The sequence below is a fragment of the Oenanthe melanoleuca genome, chromosome 1A (genome assembly GCF_029582105.1).
Source record: "Oenanthe melanoleuca isolate GR-GAL-2019-014 chromosome 1A, OMel1.0, whole genome shotgun sequence".
Taxonomy (NCBI): domain Eukaryota; kingdom Metazoa; phylum Chordata; class Aves; order Passeriformes; family Muscicapidae; genus Oenanthe; species Oenanthe melanoleuca.
The window spans coordinates 35659432-35681561 of record NC_079334.1 but is presented as its reverse complement, the minus strand read 5'-3'; positions in this window follow the sequence as shown (position 1 = coordinate 35681561).

Sequence of the window (22130 nt, the reverse complement as noted above, 5' to 3'; positions counted from 1 at the left end):
ACCCAACAAAGGCAGTATTTTCAGACCTAATTACTTATGTTTGTGTGAATCTGCCTGTGAACATCGGTGAAGCTCCATCATTATCCTCCTCCAATACCCTCATTAAAACTCTCCTTCACCAGGATGCCTAAAAAATGCCTCCAAAAAGCTTGTCAGCAGTTAATCTCTGTGTGTTCTGAAATAGCTGCTTGTCATGGTGGCTCTGATGTCCCACTGGCTCCATGCATTTACTCTGCATCCCTTCCTTGGCCTGTGGTAAGGTTGAAGACCTGTGGGGCTGAGAACTACCTTTAATTCACTGAATTAAACCCCCACAGGAAAACATTTCTTTTGGATTTCCTGAAAAATTGGAGATTTTTAGGGTAATGTCAGAAAGGATGCTTTAAAGAACTCACTCTGCTTGGTTAACCAAGAAATTGACTGAGAGACAACATAACTAGTGTAAATAAGGTTCCTTCAGGGAAAGAATATACAAAGGGCTCTTTAGCAGAAAAAGACAGAAACAAGGAATAATGTCTAGCAGTTAAAAAGAAAATTTATACTAGAAATAAACTACCAATTTTTAACAGTCAGGGTGGTCAAGCAGTGGGACAAAGTGGTGAGGAGAAGAAAAGCTGCTGTCTCATGATACCGGGAGAAGAATGCAGTTCAGAATTGTCTGCATTACCCTGCCCAGGTCATGCACTGCTAGAATTGGAAGGAATACAACAGCCACTGATACACAGGAGGTCAGCCCAGATGATCTTATCTGGTCCCATCTAGTTTTATGAGTCTGAAAGAAGTGGTTGACAGCAATGTGAGGACTTCCAAGATGCTGGATTCACCTAAATGGTTGATACTATTCACAAGTGGAAGGAAGGACACATGGTATGTCTGTGTGCAGTTTTGCTTACCTATTTAAAACTGCTGGGCTTGCTTTCTTTCAGATTTCAGGTGAAATATTGACTGCATAATATAACCACCATTATCTGCAATGAGGAGAGAGTAAGGTAAGAAAACTAGATTATTATTTTCCAAGGGGAAAACACACAACAAGTCTAGGTACCCAGTGTTGCTCTAAATTATTTATAGCATCTATTAGTGGAGCAGGGGAAGCTTTGTAAAGTGCAAATGAGCCAATTGCTATGACTTTTATATGCAAAACAAAATACCTAAAAGAGTAGTCAAATTCTAAATTTAAACAGTTTACAGTCAGGTTAGTAAAATAGTTTGCACCAGCCTCCCTAAGCAGATTCTTAAAATCTTTATATTTAAAGAAAACTTGGACTAAAAAATCTTCCAGAAAGCTTCTTTTTGGTTATTGTGCCTGTTGCTTATAGATAATGCCAGTTTATTGCTTTAAATAGTCAACAACCATAAGCATTTAAAATGCTGAATTTTTGTGCAGAGGACATCTTACCATGCTCCTCACGCAGTTAGCCCTGGATTGTTTGAGAGCTTAGATTGCATCACTGAACTATTTAATAAAGAAGTGACCTTAGCAGTGGCGTGCATTTACACTAAAAGTTCAGAATTAAGGGATCTACAAAGGTAATGAGAAAATGGTTACTCCAGCCTACACACTGAAATCTCCAGGGGCTCCTACATGCAGCAGTAATATTGCAGATGGATAAGTCTCTCATTTCTTCTTTGGAGTTTCTAATAAAACCAAGGTTGAAAAGCAGTGCTGCAAGAGAAGAAAATATTTGTGAAATTTATTTGTTTTTATTAAAGAGTCATATCCCTTAGGTTCTTGAAAGAAGCTTGTTCAGATAAAAGCAAATTGTAGGAAAATAAAATAATGTTCCACCTGTGCTCGATGAAAAAGACTGATGTAGTACAGTATTTCAGTCATTCTGAATCCATCTTCTCAATCATCCTTTACTGTGAAAGAAGAAAGAAACATCTCCAGATCAACAGTACTCATTTTTTTTGGTGGATGAGTGATGCCTTCCCAAAAGAACCATAGACATGAACTAGAATTTGAGAACAAAGCCGTGGGATGGAGACTAGCAAAAATTGACAAAATGAAGTCTGTCCTGACATTAGTTACTAGATTTAAAATGTCAAGACCATTTTCTTTGAGTTATATCAGACTTGAATTTCACTTAACTAGGTGGAGCTCTCCTCACCTCTGTTTCCAATCAGATTAATCTATAGTAATTGCTAGTGTTACTTTGATTATCCACTAGAATATATATATATGACTTCAATCAGGCACTAGTAGAACTGTAAATAAATGATAAAAATACTGGGCACATTTAGGGAAATTAATTGTAGCAAAGCAATGGATTATAGACTGCAAAATAAAATAGGGCTCCCAGCATGAGAAGTTTTTGTTTTTAATGCTTAATTTATTACTTCTTGCTGTTCAAGCAGAAGGCATACTAATTTCCCTGTAAACATGCTGATCAATAGTTAGATAAAGCAGTGAATACAGTTTTATCAAACTTTATAGGGCTATAAAACAGGTTTGACTAAAAAGCTGAGAAATAAAAATAGTAAACAAAAACTATCACAGTAATTACTTACAGGCTGAAAACTGCTTCCTTCCATACCCCCCAAACTAATAAAAGACATTTTTGCCCGGAATACAGAGTAAGGTTTGTATTGATTCATCTACTGCTACTTTCATTTGTCATTACAATTAAGCCTTTTCAATAAGCCAGCTCTGCTTTAAATAACATGAAATGGTGATAGGCCCCAAAAGATTGATTTCCTGGAATTGGTTTACCTAAGCCTTTGCCTGATTGATCTGCCCACAGATCTACCCATGGCTCTCTGCTTTTCTTCCAGACCAGAACTCTTCTTGTAGATGAGAAGAGAGCTACTCAATACCTGTGTCCCTTCAAATTCTGCTTATAATGCTTTTGTCATAAAGGAGGGAGTATGGGAAGAGGCCATAAAACAGAGGCATCCTGTAGCTAGTGAAATAACTTATTTTCTGAATCCTCCCAAACCAGCACAGGTTCTAAGGCAATCTGTAACTCTGGAAAATCAAAACTCCTGGGTTTCTGCAGGGACTGGGAATTGACTGCAAAGGCATGCCAAGAAGTAAATTGTGCAGGCATTTAATTTCTAGATCTTACTGCTACAGGTTTTACCACCTAAAAACAATCTTTGCTTTAAGGAGTTCTGCTGCTCTATTACATATAATCCAAACATTTAAAATTATCCCAAACCTTGCCTAGTGCTGCCTGCACCTTTATGGACTTTATTTTCTTGTCATGCAGTGTTTTTAATCAAACTGTCTCTCTTTATGTTGACAGTTTTGTTCTTGTTGTCTGATAAATTTTTATCTCCTCCAAAATATTCTCATCAAGAACTTTTGTCTTTCCGAGAAATTCTTCTACACAAGAAGGAAATAATATTTGTCACAGCTGACTTCAAGGAACTTTATTTGATATTTAAACAGCGATTCAGAAAATGGTCATTAACCTTTGGAAGTTTTAAACCTTTGATATTTGAAAAGTCAGATTTTACTGGCCTAAGAAGCAATCCAATTCTTAAGGACAGATAGGTGAGGCAAAGCAAATCATAGACTCATGGTAAGACTGATAAAGGAAAAAGCATAGGCTCAAAAGCAGGCTATATGGTGTTGATAAAACTGTTGCTGAATTATCAATTTGTCTCCAGCAGTTACTTCAAAATCAAATCTTTTAAGATGGGGTCAAATTCTAATCCTTCCTCTCTCAAATCTGAGCAATTCCCATTGAAATCACCTCTTCCTATATCTGGCAGAATTTGACACTTTCTTTTCAAGTGAAGCTGGGAATCCTACTTCACTGAAGGCAGGGATTCCTATTTAGAAAATAGCAATCTTTATCTTCCTTTCAACCAGTAATAGCTATAGGTAACTCTCCCTGGTGTACCAGAACACAGCATGAAATCCATTACATGTGTTAATATTGCTTTTTTTAAGCCTACTGGCATTTCAGCAGCTAAGTCTAAAACATCCAGACTTTGGAGGTATTTTTATTATACCCATTTTATGCAAAAATATAAACATTTTATTGTAATCCATGAATATTGCTCTCTTTCTGCTAAATTACACACACACACGCACACACGCATATATATATACACACATGCAAATATATGTATAAAATGATCTTAAATTCAAATAAACACTCAAAGGGGCATTTTTAAAAATATTTCCCAACTTCTGAAATAATTTCAAAAGACTGCTACAGTTGGCTCAAGTTTGTCTCCTTTTTTTGGGTATCATCTGCTTTGTTTGTGTTCTTCATCAGTTTAAATGACTGACATCTATCTGTGTCCTCACTCTAGTGCTTGACTGGCACAGATTGCACCTCTGATGATATCTGCACATAGAATATTAAGCATGAGGAAACAAAGGAAACAGCAACTACATGAACTGGAGAAAATCTATCCACAAAATGATAGCACCATAAAGTGAATTAAAAGGAATCATAACTTCACAACAAACTCAAAATTAATAGGAGCCATTTTAAAATGGACATGAGAGTGAAAACGAAATAAAAACCCAAGCCACATAAAGTATCAGCCTGTCTGCAGAGGGAATTTAAGCAATGCATATGAGTATTTTGAATAGAAATTAGAGAGTCAAATTATAGAACTGTGCCAGACATGCTTGATGTGAGATAAGACAAACAATGACTTTTTGTGGTGCATGATTTCAAACATGCAGACATCTGCTCCTGGGACTGCAGTCAGAAATATGTTGCCATGATCACCTGCTAAGCTGTGTTTGTCATGGAAATCCTCACCCCATCATTCCAGTATGCAGCTGAGTGTAGATTTAAAGGGGAGAAGAGAAAATAAATCCAATCTTTCCTGTCAGGGTAATGCCATCTGTATGCTTTTTTTGCTGGAAACTGGTCCTGCTGTGTCATGGTTCTGCATGGACTCATTGCTGAGCTTCATCACTGCTGCATCTCAGGTGATATGCAAATATTAATTAAATTGAAAATAGTGAGAAAAAAAAAGAGTCAAGGAGATTACATTGTAGATTCTCAGCACAGAAATGCCTGAAGAAATGTGAAATTTTTATAGTAAAATATACTAAGTATTTCAAGTGCTTGAGCATGGCAAAAATGATTATTAATGCTTCTCTTCCAGGGCATTAGGTGCTACAAAAAATACTTAAGAAAAATCTCTTCTTACCAAAAAGAATTTATTTTGGTTGCTTTTTTTTTCAATTTTCTTAGTCCTGTATCTGATTCATACAACACTTATATTAGAAATTTTTACATTTACCATATCTGCAGCTAAAGGATAGCTGAATCAACACACAGATTTTCACAGCTATTGTTCCTTCTCATTTAATTTCCTTCGTGGTTTTCACACTTGTAATTTCAAGACATACAAGATGAAGGAAATTGCAGTCACACAATGGATGTTTGAGCTGGACATTGGTAAGTGGTGATATTATGTTCTTACATCTTTGACATCTCCCAGTGTTACTGCAATCATGGAAACAAATGTTACCTTTTTCTACAGTGAGAAGCTGATCATGGTTTCTTGACATAATAATAAAAACACCATGCAACAGGCAAATTACTTAGGTTTTCAGCAAAAATGAACACAATTGAAAAGACCTGATTCCATGCATCACAGCCTTTTTAGTATTTATAGCCCTATTCAATGTACTTTAATGTGGTTCTATCAAAATCAAAACATCCAGACATTTCTATAGTACTTTTATTTTTACATTGATTGATGCATATTAGGGATACAGTGTATGGTTTGCTGTAAATCCAGTTCCTGCAAAACAAGACCCTCTAAAGCTCAGCTCATGAGGTTCATTGATTCATGTTGTTCCTCTTGTTAATGATATTGTACATAGCAGGACTTTGCACCCACTGGATGACATTCCTAGGTGGGAAATCATGCCATCAGCCCAGTGGGGAATTTTCTTGGGAATTAAAGCTGTTGCTGAAACTTTTATATTCAGAACTAAAACACAAACACAATGGGGCAGCTTTTTTGAGACCAGGATAAAGGTAGAGTTGGGAAATGATGACTTTTCTTAGGTTTTGTGGGTTTTGTTTGGTTTGTTTCTAGTTTGTTTCTGGGGGTCACTAGAAATCCTGTTCTTTTTCTTTAGTTTGGTTTCAGTTCAAATTATTTCTTAAACAATTTTTTTTTTTTTTTTTTTCCCAAGGGAGGAACCAGCAAAGCAAAAAAAAGGAACAAAATTACTTTGCACATGGATGGAAGAGAAAACTGAATATCTACAGGCTGTTTTTTTTTTGTTTGTTTTGGTTTTATTTGAGTTTTTTTGGGGTTTTTTTTGTTTGTTTGTTTTGGTTTCGGGTTTTTTGGGGGTTTTTTTTGCTTGCCTGTTTGTTTTTTTGTTTTTTGTTTTGTTTTGTTTTGTTTTGTTTTGTTTTGTTTTGTTTTGTTTTTGTTTTGTTTTGTTTTGTTTTGGTTGGTTGGTTGGTTGGCTGTTTTTTTTTTTTTCTTTTTTAATTTTTTATTTTGGCAAATACTCAAAAAAAAAAAAAGATAATCCAAGCAACACCATTTATGAACTGGAAGAAGACCATTGGAAGCACATTTGTCTCTGAGATAAACCCTGTAGAGAAAAGTTTGGATTTTCTCTGAAAAGAGCATTTCTATTTTTATCTGAACATTACACCTGAACATATTGAATGAATACTAGAAAAAGAAGGGAATGACTGTAAATCTCTTCCAGATTAAATCCAGATATGGATACTAGGATTAGAAATATAAACCCAAATCTATTCTGCTGAGGTCAAAAATTTTTTTGGGTCAAGGCCCTGGACTAAGGATGCCATTTAACCTTAAGAGCTTTGGTAGTTCTTTGAATACTTCACCTGAAATTTCAGAGTTCCAAGTCCATGGCTGTAGCTGAGGATTCCTTTCTAACACCAGGAGATCAAACTTGCCCATGTTAAAGTAACTCTTTAAGATCTTTGGAGCTTCAGATTTCCCTAGCAAGATGTGAAATGTTTCGACAGAAAAGCTTGTCTTCAGGTTAACAGAACTGAAAACTTTTATTTTTCTCTTTCTCATCTTTCTGTAGCTCTTTTTCTCTGTCTGTCTCTCTCAAAGCTTCTGAATTTTTGTCTTTCTTAAACTATGGCTCCCTGTCTTCCTACCTCTTCCATAGTTTTCTTTCATGCATGCCTTTACATTACTTCCACTTCACTACATTTTTTTTTCACAGAATGGAGTACAAAAACCACCCTCTCATTTTTTTTTAGTCTGTTCTTAGCTTTAAGGTTTTGGCTGATGTTGAGTAGTGATGACAGCCTGAAATCAGGGCAGGTTGTATTGGCAGCCATTGGAAGAGCCAGTGCAGGTGCAGGAGGTAGCAGGACACATTTGGCATGTGCTGCATGGCCCTCTGCTGCAATGGTCCTGGGGCAGTGACTGAGAAGAGGGATATTTTACAGCTCTGTAAGACTTTCATATGTAAACCTCAAGTCTCTTTCCTTGGAAACTGGAGTATGAGCTCCACAAGAAACTTTTCTTTTTTTTTTTTAATTTGTCAAATTTAGATGAAATTCAAAATTAAGATTTTACAGAGCCTCTTGTGAATCAAGAAGGATTCTACAAGAAGCAGCCAAGCTCCATAGTGTGGCAGGAAGGCAGTCTCATACAGGTGAGACACCATAATGTGGATTCAGCTATAGCAGGAGGGGAACCAGGGCAGTAGATCAGAATTCCAGTCTCCAGGTGGAACAGCATAGATGTGTCAAGAGTACGTGAAGATGGTTCTGGTCTAAAATTCTCCAACACTTCCCATGTATTCCTACCAGTGAAAGCAATATATAAATGTATGAAAAGCACCTGCCTCTCTGTCTGACCTGCTAGAATTGATGTGATGAACAGATAGCTCATTTAATTTTACATTTTCCTGGATGAAAACTAGAAGAGAATGATGAAAATGAGGAGCCCTTTTTAATCTTGTTTCCTCCTTTCTGGGTTGACACTGGGGAAACAAAGGAACTGAATGATCTCTATAATCCAACTGCAGAAAGTATCAATGAGACTGTAAATTTTAGTGACAGACAAGAGGGCATTGAAAGGAAAGAAGCTTAACTACCAAAATGATAAATACCTTTTAAAATACATCTTTAAACATGTAAGAAAAATAGACAAGGGGAATGTAAAATAAAAGTTGTAGGTGTGGAAATATTTAAAAAAATATCCATTTAATAAAAACATTCCATATAGTTTGCTTGTTACAGCTCCACTTTCCATTCTTTTTGCAAAACTCAAACTCCTCAGAAAGCTGAAGGGGAAAGAAGCATTTTAGTGTATGTCTCCAAATGATTAATGTAGCAGTCATGTTCCCTCTCATCTGTTCAAGACCACTTGCACATCTATAGAAATTGGGCATGAGGTGTGCTGAAGCATATTAAAATCCCTTCTTCTACTACTATTGTATTGAATAATTTTTTCCTGCTCTTACTTTTGTACCACTTACATTTGAGAAAGTAGGCAATTTTGCTGCTATCACATACAGCCTGAGGCAAAAGTGTCAAATAAGTTTCATTCAGAAATATCTTTTAAGATAATTATTTATTTTCCTTTGGAACAGCTTAAAGACAGCTTTTTAGGAAAATGAATTGTTTTCCACATTTTTTGCTTGTCTAGCCTTGACTATTCTCTGTTTAAGATGAATAATACATTACCTATCCAAGAATCAAGGGGCTGGAGATGAAAAGTTCCTGTTAGATCTTATAGCTTATCTCTCTCTAAAATCAGGATTGTTTCTTCCAGCACCTGTTTTTGAGATGCTGCACAAAGGCCTTTTTTACCCCTTTCAGTTTCAGCCAGATCCTCAACTTCTCTGCAGTACTTGCCACTGGAGGAACACCATTGACATCCTAGAAACTTCAACCAGCTTCAGTTCAATTATGTTAATTGCCTTTGAAATATGAACAGCTGGGAAATTCTTTATTTTGCAAGTTGTGGGGAGGATATTACTGTCTGTCACTCTAAGGTTTCACCCATGTTTCCAGAGTCCAGCTGTGCCTGAGATAAAAGTCAGCAAAGTTGGGATTTAAAGAAACTAAATGGTTTTGCTTGACCTACATAGTGAAACTCTCCAATGACCTCAGTGACAAAATGCCTGGGCAGGAAAACAACACTCTCACAGAAATGTACAGCTGAGACCAGAGATCACCCAGTCTGGCTCAAAGCAGGAGCATCTAGATCAGGTTGCTCAGGATTGTTTCCTGCCTGTGTTTGGATTTCTTCAAGAGCAGAGACTTCACAACCTCTCTGAGAAACTTGTTCTTAACCACCCTAGAGTGAAAACGTACCTCCTAATCTTTAAATTAAATTTTCTGCATGTTAGTTTGTGACCACTGCCTCTTGTCCTGTCACTGGACACAACTGAGCAACACCTGGGACCAGCTTCTTTATTCCCTGCCCCCACCAGGCATGTATCCCTGGGCACAGGCCTCCAGCTCCATTTTGCAGCAGGCCCATGCTTTGCCTTTTTTCCTACTGATTGACTTGTAGAAGCCCTTCATATCCCCTGTCACAATCAACTTCACAATTTTCAGCTCCTGTTTAACCACATGCTATTTGCCTGGTGAGATAACAGGCTGAGCAGATTCTGGATAAACATGCTTGCTTCCCAAGCAGGAAACAAAACCAACAATGGTTTCAACTATCCTGTATTCTAGGCAGGAGGCTAGGTTGAACTTTATTTCAAATTGGAACTTTTGTCCTCATGGTCCTATCAGAAATAGATCTATATTGTGCATTGCCCAAGTGAAGTTCATTGAAGAGATATGTCTAAAATAAGATCGACTAGAAGATAAAATGGTAGAAGCAATAAAAAGAATGCATTTCCTACTGAGGTTTATTTTTTGGCATTTCTCAAATAAAAGCAAAAAAAAAAAAAAAAATTTTTGCAGTGAGGCTATTTAAGGGTTGTATTACTACATTAAATGGAGTGCTAGCTCCAGAATGATTCCCTCTTTTGAATGTAAAGGCTGTTAAATAGCAAATTCTTAGCCAAGGATGGTATTTCTTGTTTTCATTGGTTTCGTTAACACCTGTCAATAATTCCTTGAAAAGAAGCAATTATTTATCTTAATTCTGTATAATTTTCCTGTTTACAATAATTGTTCTCTTTAGAAAGGATATTTTAGGAAGGATTTTTTTCCCTCGATTCCTTGAGAAGAAAAAGTTAATTTCAACAAAATAAGAGAATAAATGTATGTACAGATAGAAAATGCATTATAGCATATATATACTCTCTATCTCTTTCTCCTCCTTCCTTTTCCCCCTGAATATGCTACATATATAACCTTACTGGATCACCCAGTTCAGAACTAAAATTTTCAGTTTCAATTCTGCTTACAGTTTTATGTAAGTGATTTTTAAAAAATTTTTATGCATTTTTTATGTTTTACCTGCTGGAAATTGATAATTTGGATTAGTCTGACAGTAATCACCAAAGCCATTTTACAGCTGTTTGCACCAGCAGAAATTTTGGCCCTCACTGCAAAATCTTTACTCAAAAAGAAAGGCTGACTCTCAGCAATTCTTAGTTCTGATTGAATATACAGGTTGAATATATGTTCAAGCTGCACTTGAGCAGTAAGTGACAAAAGGGATTTTCTGGCAAGTATTTATGGACCATATTTTTGGATTTCTGTCTTAGTTTCTTCCACAATACAATGGCTTTGTGAGATTAATTTCAAATTAGTGTTTAGAGTAGCTAATAAGATAAATTGAATCATTTTTGACACAGAATATTCAAACACAAACTCAACCTCATTAAAAATGTAGCTGCACAGTGATGCATTGTAAAGCAAATGGATCTGAACAGAATGTCATGAAAACATCTATCACTTCAATTTTCATGTTCTATTACTATTCTTTTTCCCAAAATAATTAGATGTGTAGAGTTTTCTGTTTGCTTGAATACTTCTGGGATGTTGGACTTTTTTGCTACTCCTCTAGGATCTAACATGTACATCTAGCAAGGATGACCATACACTTAAAGAGTTAATATTTCTTTGCTATTCATTAATCACCTGGCTAGGGAAAAGTCAGACATTGCAGCTGGCAGTAACTGAGCCTCTATAATGTGAGTCAGGGACCAACTGGACATTGTGAATGAGGAGTAAATAAAATAAATGGCTGATAAGCTATCAGTCTATAGTTTAAGTATCTGTAACCTCCATTTTCCCAGTCTTTCTCCTTTGGGCTCATAACTTTGCCTGTCTGTACAATCTTTACAAACCACAAAGCATTCATTTTGCTTTGCAAATATACCCAAATGGAAGAGTATTTTGCAGACAAAAAATATTGTAAGGTAATTTTATTGTCTTTTCCTTCTATAGGTGGGTTTAACTTTTTAAACAAGTCATGTATAAACTATAAGAATTAACTTAGGCATGGAGAATCATTCACAAGCTAGTAAATGGTTATGAGAGAAACAGCCTATGGATACAGAGCATGAAAAATTGAAAAAGAAATGAGGAATTAAACTCTATTATTTCTTTTATTCCTTGGGAGCATGAGTTGCAGCTATGCTAATGGTTAGATCAGCAGCATTTAGAGGAGCAAAATGATAATGGATCCACATGACTGCTATGATAACACTCAGCATACTGAATAATTACAGAGACATTGGTAGCATGTTGAGCTTCCCAGTGAATGTAATTAATATGGTCAGGGCCTCATTTACTCACTGAAGCACACCAAAGCTTAAATCTGGAACAAGGGCCCCTGTTTCTGCAAGGTTCTATAGTGAAAATTGTGGTGATTACACAGCCACTCCAGAACAGAGCAACAAAATGAGAGAAAAGGAATTAGGATGCAAAATCAGTGTTTAGCCAAAACACTTTCAAACCTCTTGTTCCATGAAATTGTAGTCTTAATGCTTTTAATAAAGGCTTATGCTTCCTTTCCAGCAAAGATACACTGATTTATCTTAGATATAGTTTGCAGCAACCCTGAGAAGTAGCAGCAGCAGTATGTGAATCATTGCAGCATTTATCGTGTGATAAATAGTCAAAGCTAGTGAGAACATTTGCTGGTATTTTTGATTATTTGTTTTGGGTTTTTTAAATGTGATGTCAAAGGTGTGGTTCCTTCTATTTGTCTTTTGTGCCAGATCTTCTTACAGCCACGAACTGAATTCATCTGAATTCTGAGTTATTCAGTCCGTCAGTTTATGGATGAAGAACTCCACAACTCGGGGTCTTTTTTTCCTCCCTGATTTTGGTGATTTTCCTTTTCCCCACAGCCAGTCCTGGCAGCTCCCTGTTGGCAGAGCTGGCTGCCCTGCCCCAGCACCCACCAGTCCCTCCTGCAGTGCTGAAACCTCTCTCCTCTCCCAGTAACCTCCTGCCAGTGGATGTTCTTTATTAAACAGACACCAGCTTCAATTAGATTAGATGAAACAAGATTTACTAGACACAAGCAAGGGAAAACAGAGGGAAAATCGAAGTAAGTGAATGTAAACAAAATAAATCATAACCAACATCTAGACAGACTAGCCAGTTAGACTAAAACTCATAATTGCAAGATATTGATTGAGTAGGACTAAAAATCTTATATATCCTTGATATTTTTTGGGCTATTTTCAATAGCCATTTGAGTTTGACAGCTCAAAAGTCCTCTCGACAGAGCTAAGGTGTTTTTTTCCTATGATGGTTATTTCTTCAGGGTTTTCCTCCCCCTTCAGTATTCCTGGGCCAGTAACTTTATTTTCTTATCTGATAATGCTCACTTAGAGCATCACATACTTTAGATTGAAACTGATATGTTACAATATATAATATTAATATATTATTAATATTTCAGTATGTATCAATATAGTAATATGAATATATATATAATATGCTGTTAATATTTTAGTAATATTTATATCAGTGCCAAGGTTTATGCACAGCTCACAGCAGTACAAAGGTAACCTGTAATGCAAGGGGACATTTCCCCTCCCCAGGGCTCCAGAAGGTGCACATGCTGCCCTTATGGTAGAACAGTGTCAGCACATCTCAGAACAAAGCACTGCAAAAACCTCCTGAGGACAAATTTTTGTGTCTTATGTTATATTCTTGGGCAGACTGACATGCCCTGTGTTAGCCTAATAGAATTAGACATTTTGGAGGTTAATAAACATGGATTCAGTTCCTCTTCTGCCAATGGTCTTCTGCCTTGTCTCAGGGTGAAGATGTCGTTGTGAAGCCTGACCTGTGGAGCACATCAGAGTATGTGCAGAACTCAAAAACCAATTTAAAAACCTTTCATGAGAAGTGAAATAGGAAAAGAACTATAACTAAACAACACAAAAATTTAGTTCATCAGTTATAAGTTTTGGGAACTAATGAGAAGATTTAGGTAATAGGCACAAGACACCCCTCCCAGTGAGAGAAAATTGAAATATTTTACACAATATGAATGTATAAAAAGTTTGCTTATTATCAACTAACTCAAGGAGAGGAAACCACAATTGATTTTATATTTTTCCTATGCTGCTTATCTTCCATCCAATTGTTGATTATTTGGATCAGTTAACCCTGATGTACCATTTGGCTGTAATAAGCTTCATAGCATTTTTTCAATTAAGAAAAATAATCACTTCTGGTCCTTAATTTTAAATGCTATCTCTCAACAAAAATATCATTTATCTAACTCAAAACTAATATGTCACATAGTTTTGGATTCATAGAAATATCAATTCCTAGTCTGCTACCATTTCCCATTTGAATGCTTAGTTCAGAGAAATGAGAGTAAATACCTGCACTTGCAGTTAAGTATGTTGGACTTGTGTTTCAATTCCTGTTCTCATAAAACTCTTTTATTGAGGTTCTCTTTCCTGGCCACAATTTTAACATCACTTGCTGCTAATCAGTTCAAGATCCATCATATAATCTAATCTGGAATAAACTGGGAAGAGTAACAGTTAGATTAAAAAAAAATACATAAGGATGTTATTTTTAAAATACCTTAAATTTTGTTCCTATATAATACTGGAGTTGAATTTTGGGAAGTGTTTTTGACAAAATTTTTGACCTGTGGAAAGAAGGGATAATTTTCATAAGAGATGAGGCAAACTGGCCAGTATCATAAGTGATGATGATGGGAAAGGGGTTCTGGAGGCTGGTTTGGATTTATAGTTGAGCATCCACACAGTATTTTTGAGGTCACAATGCACTTCATTTCTGTTTATGTTAGTGGCAGATAACAGACACAAAACAGAAGCTGTATGTGGAAACAGCCTGTTGAGCCCACACCAAGGAAGGTGTGATGATATTTGGTTCACCTTCATGTCTAACCTCAGAGCCTGTCTGAGGCTCTCTGCATCTGTCTGCTCTGTTATCCCTTTCTGTGATCTTCATCAGTGTTCCCTCCCAGGCTGAGCCTCATTGCCCCCTCATAAGGATAATTCTATTCTCCTGGTCTCACTGCCTGGCATAACCTGGGGTACAGGCATCCATCCATGAGGAATGATTCCTGGCTTATTTTCAGGACCATTGCCAAGCTAGAAAAGCAAAATGGCCAGCTCAAAACTGCTTATTGATTAATTGTTAGAGGAATATCATCAAGTGTGACAACATTAACTTCTGTTTAGTGCCTCTGTGGATTGTTTAAACCAGGATAATATCCTGTTAACATGGTACTTCCAAGTTATTAATGACTCTGTGCACTTAAAGGCTGGTGGTGAAGCTGAAGGGGATCATTCAAGGAGATCATTAACACCTTGCCTAAAAGGCCAACACAAGGCTTTATGGTTGTAAATTTTTTTACAAGATAGAGATTATATTTATAAAATATATCCTTGCAATATTCTATGCCTTCTCCATTTTTAAAATATTTTATTTGCTATTAATAGAATCAATTGACCAATTGAAAAAAAAAATTAATACCTAGTGTATTCCACTGAGTACTTTTTTCTTTTTTCCCAGCAGGAAAAATGATTTTTTATCACACATGGAAGCCATCAGTATGATTTTTTAAAAAAATAAATAATAGAGTGAGTCCTGGTCTTACAGTGCTGTAAGTAAGAGGTAGCTTCACTGAATTCAGTGTCTACATTGGTATAATGTGTCAAAGAAAAGTATGACTTCAGGACTCTTGGTGCTCTGATCAGAAGCATTTGAGGTTTTGACCCTGTATTTAATCAAGCACTTTAACACAAGTAAACAAGCAACAAGTAAAAGAAAAATATCAGCCAACAAGAATAATGGTAACTGACCTCTAATTCAGAGTCCTCCAAAGAACTCTAAAACCAGACACTTTTTGCAGCAGTGTAGTGCTGAAATACCCCAGCTTCCAAATGAGAGAGCTGGAAGGAAATGCATCACAACGGCATGTTTTGGCTCTGTGGCATGTGTGCAGCAGCCAACTCTGAGAACTGGAGTAGATGTGGATCTCAGACAACTGGCAGGAAAGCAAGATCCACCAAGATTTGGAGGTGAAAAATCCACCAGGATTTGGAGGTGAAGTAGCAGAAGTCTGATGCTCATGTTTTTTCTGATCTTGCTCCACATCATTAAAACTTTACAAATAAGGAAGTTGAGAACAAAAAGAGTTTTAAACAGCTTGGAAATCAGAGAATATTTGGCCACATTCAGGCTTAGATGTTAACATAAGTGATTTTTAATGAACCATAAAAGCTATTTTTAATTTATGTCTTTTAATTATACTCAGTGAATTTCCTTTGTGGATTCATGATGTGGGAGAAGAGGCAGAGGGCTATCTTTTATTGATTGAAGTGAGGTGTTTGCTCCTCATTCTGACTAGAAGCCCATCAGAAACTGGCCAGAAAAGAACATTGGGATTGCTTCCTCTGGCTGCATGTCACACACTATATTCTCATTGAAGTTGAAATAGGAACATGCTTCAATTTGGATCTGACTTCACGGAGCTTTAAGTTTCATCTAGAGGAGTTTGGTGTCCCTTTGTCCACTTTGTGGGATTTTCCTGTTTCAGCTTGTGTCCCTTGTCTCACTGAGAAGAATCCCACTATCCTATCCTGTTAATCCCACTCCCATCACTTACACACTTGAACAAGATTCCCCTGAGCCTTCCCCTCTTCAGGCAGAACAAACCCACATCTCTCACCCTTTTCTCATAGGAGAAATGATGCTCCAATCCCTTGAACATTTTACTGGCCTTATCTGGACAGTTTTCTCTGATGTGTCTCTTACAGCAAGGAGACCAGAACTGGGCACAGTAACCTGCATGTGGCCTCACCAGTGCCACAAAGGGGGAAGAATCCCCTCCCTCAGTTTGCTGGGGCCTCTTCCCAATGCAGCCCAGGAGGATGCTGACCTTCTCCACAAGGACAGGTTGCTGGCTCATGATCAGCTTGTGCACCAGGACAACCAGATCCTTTCTGGAAAGCTGCTTTCCAGCTTGTTAGCTCCCATCTTGGGCTGGTGCCTGGGGTTATTCCTCCCAAAGTGCTGGGCTTTGCATTTCTGGCTGATGAACTTGAGTAAGTTTCTCTCAGTCCATTTCTCCAACCCCCTGTGGTCCCTCTAAACAGCAGCACAGCCATGGGTACTTACTGTTAGATCAACTTCTTTCCAATCAGTCCAGTTTAAAAAGATGTTGCCTGGTCATTATTTATTACATAACCGCTCAGACCTTGATATTTAGGAACTGTTCTAAGAGGATTCTGTATATGTTAATTTGCTTTGTAGTTCACTGATAAAAATACTGAGCAACACAGAGAAAACTTTCAGGAAATATGGCAAATAGTTTAAAGATGCATGAAAAGTCATATGGACTCACTTTTTATCCTTTCCTCTCAAACTGAATTTGGAAGAGAGGGCAGTTTTCACTTCTGGAAGGACAGAGATTCAAAAAGGAAAAAGAAACAACGATCTTTTCAAAGATCTGATTGTTCAGCTGTAGAAAACTGTGTAGCACAAACATAATGAAAGGACAATTGGAAACTGCGGTTATATTATTTTGCTACTGTTTTTAAATAACTTGAATTATTTTAGATACTAGCTAATCTGGATATTAGCACCCAAATAATTTCATTTTTCTTTATGACTTCTGTCAACTTCTTTCCTCATTAGCCCAAATTATTTTATGCTTCATTTTCTTTCCTAAGGCAATTCTCCAGTGTCTCCAGAGACCATATAGAAATGGGGAGAAAGGATTTACACATGGTACAGGACTGTTTCCACTTTAAATTATGTGGGTTTTTTTTTCCAGGGTATATTTGGTATGGATGGCAAATTGTGCTGTTGCCATAATACTTAGGAAGATTTCCTTAGGTGCTATAACACTACAGTTAGTAATATCACCTTATATTTAGGAACAAAGCACAGTATATAAAGTCTAGAAAGGGCAATCAAGGTTATTTCCCTTGACAAGTCAGTTGTTCTCATATTTTGTTTGACTGCTGAGCTAAAACATACAGTTTAAAAGAGGTAAATCTTCCTACAGTTTGCCTAAATCCTTTTTCAACAAAAATCCTAAAACAGGAATATTGCCATGCAGAAAACTCTCTTCTATACTTCTCTTATCAGTTTATGTGGCTAGTTTTCTATTTGCTTTCAAAAGGCATGTTTTACATGTGCACATTTCTGTCTGTGTACGTTTTTTATATATGCATATGTATTCGTGTATGTATGTACATATGCAAATATTACCTGACTTTTCAGACTTCTCATTTTAGTATTTAAAGTGGTTTTTGTTTGTATAGAAGACTATGAAATAGATGCTGATCATTAATATTGATAGATGCTAAGAGGATTTGTACATCCAAGAAGCTCTTTCTTTTAATTTTAGTGTTGCTTTTTTTTTTTTGGTGCAGATTAAAGTTCAGATACTTATTCTGTCACCTTCATGTGTTTCTTTACTACACTTGACATCACTGTCAACCAAGATACTGGATCAAGATCTGTTAAAGGCCCCTGAAATTTAAGACCTGACAGTCATCTCTTCCATCTCCATGTCATGGCCCTTACCACTCATCACTAATACATAATATCCCTTTTCTCAGCAACCTAGAAATTTTTCAGTTCCTTCCCACACACTGATCCAATTCCAAATATGGTGGTAAAAAATCTCCCAAATCTGGTTTACAGCTTGGAGGTTAAGATACTTAGAAAGATATGCTTCATCCTTTGCAGGCTAACTATGATGTGTTAAACAACTAGGGATAGAGGAAGGGTAGGGCTAGCAGCATGTCCAGCATCCACATTATAAAGGAAAAGAGCAAGCACTTCCCTGATCATTTTTAAGAAGAGCAGATCAGTTTACTTATTGAAGAAATATGTGAATGGGACTCTTCTTTCAGCTCAGAATAAGGTACCTGAAAGGCAGAATTTTTTATGTGTTCAAGTGCACATTCTATTGACTCACTAGCTCCATAGGTTAAATATGTCAGAGCCCATTTTTTGATACTTTATTTTTTATTGGAAATCTAGATGGTCAACAGATGTCTTAGACTGCATTCAAGATTTCCCCTTCTAAAATGGTCACAGATCTTAGCAAGAAAATATTATCATTTTTGTATCATTTTTTTCAAGAAAAATTATTATAATTTTTATCAAATACTATCTTGTCATGGTTAGTTTGAACCTAGCACAATTATCTGTCTGCTTGTAACAAGAATCAGATATTGTTTTACACAACTGTTTTCAGTAAAACAATTACATACGAGATACATACTCATGTTTTGATTGAAAATGTAGAAATAAAATAAACAAATATACTAGCAATGGAAATACATGTGAGAAAATACTTCTGGTTTTAAAATTAGAGAATGAAAAGACTATACAAATCCAACACAAAATAGTATAAATTGCATTGAATGTTCTCATTTTTCTTCTGGATTTGATTCTATATTTTACCTCTGTACACACTATAAATCATTATACTTGTGGTATTCATAGCTTTGACATAAATGGGCAACACATTTGAAAGACAGACAATTCCCCCTTTGATTAATTCACTGGTCCGTTTACTCATTCACAGGCAAACTTACTGCATTCAAACAATTTCACACTCTCACCATGAAATAATTTGTCACAGGGCCTGCACTGACTCAAAATTCAGCTTTTTATTTATTTTTTTTTTTTTTTTTTATCCATGCGTTTGTACTAAACTGGTAGGCAGATGACCTGTACAACTTTTATAACGTGTCCTTGGAAGTGATGAGCATTCTGGGTCCTACACAGCACAAGTGACAGCAGAAATATGACTTGCAGATTTGGAGCCAAAGTCTCTGGAGTGGCTGAGCGAGCCCCTGACTCAGCTCTGCTGTCAGTTTCAGAGCATCACTGCCAAATCAGGCATCGCTGCCAAAGGGCAGCCTCCAGGAGGCCTCCATGGGATGTTGTTGTGTGGCTAAAAGCCTCTGGGGTGAGACACCTTACTTGTTGAGGGACTTGGTTTTACCTGGGAGTCAAGTCAGATCTACAGGTTCACTGCTACTCAGCTGGATTTCAGTGGCAGTGTGTTTTCCACACGTGTTATGATGTGAGTATAAGCACTGAGAAATCACCTGCTGGGATGACCCCCAGTTGCAGCCAGTCTGAGGGGTCCTGTCACAGCTCTTTCACATCCTTCCTCACTGAAGCTACAAGAAGCACCATAGAAGCTGCTGCACAAGGCCCTGTTCACACAATTGTTATTCTGTGTTCACTGCTGAGCAGTATGATTGGCATAAGTTACAGAAGGCTGAGTCCCAATGATGTGCAGTGTGCTGCTTTGAAAACATGGTGTGTAGAGTGTTTAGCAATGTAAACATATGGTACTGCAGTCACTGCTGTGCCATATGGGGATGTGTAGAGCTCTCTTCCTTAGCAGATAGTGCCAGGAACACATCTGTATGAACTCATCAACAGTGGGCATTGTCAGCTCTGTTTCTTTACACCTTTTTGAGCACCACTAGTTTCTGTGCTTCTTTTTCAGTGTAGATTGAGTAGGAGAAATTCACTGGAGATTTTCCAATTAAAAGATAAGATAATTGGAAGAATTTTAGATTTGTCTTAGGTGGCATTTTCTTACCATGGATAATAGCTTTGCTTTCTCTATCAAAGTTTAAAAGAATCTAGTGCAAGACACAAACAAGTCTCTGAGCTGTGACTACCTCCTGTTTGTAATTACCAACAAAATAGAGAAAATCACAGATTCTCTATTTCCTGCAGTGTTACTAAAGGAACATCATAATCTTTTAAAAAAACATAGGGATTTCTGAATCTTAAAGAAAAATTATAGATAACACACCAAAATTAGGTGTCTTCATGATAGCTTTTAACTCAAAAATCCTTTTAAATTATACACTTTGTTTTGTTGTGGTGAGATTTTTCACAACTGAACAATGATTAAAGCATTTTCCCAAAGCTGTTCCAAGGCTGCTGCAAAGGTCTGTGGCAACTTCTTTTGTACTTTCTGTCTGAGGAACAAAAAAAGTGAAAAAATTTACACCCCCTCTGCTTTTACTGGTTTGCAAAAGTCTTTATTTTACTACATGTTTACTGTATGTTAAACATTCCTGATACATTTGTTGCTTTGCACTTCTTTTCCTCCTTGTAATTAAACTAATTGGAGAATTAATCAATGTCGTCTGTAACCCTGAATGACAACTGATATTAATGAAGGAGGTTGCTCATAGTCCAAGCTTGGCAGGGTAAGAAGAGAAGTCTATATTCTGCAGATGGAAAGCCAATTAAAACTGTGAAGTTAGGGTGGTACAGATTGGAATAGAAATGAGCTTTCTGAAAAATATAAACTCCTGGTTGCCTTTTGAAAGGTAAAATGCCACCTGCAGCCTGGAAATCACAGGAAAAAAATTCCTTTTTGTTGCTTCACACTCTATTGCAATTAGATTGCTAAATTCATCAATCCCTTCCTAAATTTTAGAGAAATAGTCTCTCTGGTCAAAATATTGACAGTAAAGTAAACTGAAGAGATGAAATGACTGTGGATCTCTGTTTCAACAGTTCCACTGCTGTGAGGCATTCTGTTTATGGCAATGAACACTATCAAGTTGTAGTAACTGTTACTCTAGTTAATAAAACCTAAGTAAATCATATAAAGCACATAAAGGACAAACTGCAGGGACCAATTTACCTCTGTTGGTGGAAATTACATCTCCTATGCCAGTAGGATGCCATCCCTTAGGAGCAGGGGGTGAAGAATTCATTACCAGGGAATGGAGAATACCAACTGTTTTCATCTGTTGCCTCAGTGAGGATTTACAGGGTGGCAGCAAAATATGTGAGTTGGGATATTCACCCCACCCCAAGTCCACTTGTTTTTCAATGCACTATTTCTTTTCTCTGTCTGTACTTTGCTTCTATACTTTCTATTTTTGTTATATATATATATATGTATATATATGGCCTGACTCAAAAGACTCACACATTCACAGCTTTGTGCTTGCTTTACAATCAAGTATCTTACTTACCTCTTCTCCATGTTACTTATCCCAACCTGCCCTGTTGAGTGCATTAACATTAAAATACATAAAAAGAAGGATCTTGTATCTATTAAGTGCTTCATACAAGCCTCCCTGTCTTGCCAAGGAAAGTGTTAATCTATTGTTTGTGCAGAGAATAGATGAGAGCCTTCAGCATCACAAGAAGAGTCGATGTAAACTGAAATACTACAATATTTGTGATATCTTATTGCCATTTATACCAGATTGTGGAGAAAGGTTCTGTGTAGCCCACATTTCAGCCTAGAATTTGAGTTTACAGATTTTTTTCTAGCATCAGAAGTATCATTTCAGAGTGGTGTTCTTTAAGATGTGTGAGAGGTAAAATACAAAAAGAAAAGCAGATGACCATGCAGTTAAAATAATTTCCTTTGTTAGCCTGAAGTAAATTTAAATTAAGAAGGATTAACAAAATGTATGAGATTAGGCCAGAGAATGAAAATAAAGTGGGCTATCCCAGTTCAACACTGAGCAGAGCTTCCCTGTGTTATGGAAGAAGGATTCTTTTTCTTTCAGGAAATTCTTGTAATAAAAAGCATTGAGCCATTAGGCACAAAATGCATGATTACCTTGCCCTGTATGCTTATTGCTAATGGAAGGACTAGAGAAAAAAAGCTTTCTCTGCAGTTGAAAACTTACAGTTTCCTCCTGGCTTCAGAGTGTTTTTGCTGGTTTACATTTCCAGACAGTCCAGCTTACTAAATTATGAGTAAGAGACAAGCTGAACTCTTGCAAAGTAAAGGATTCATGT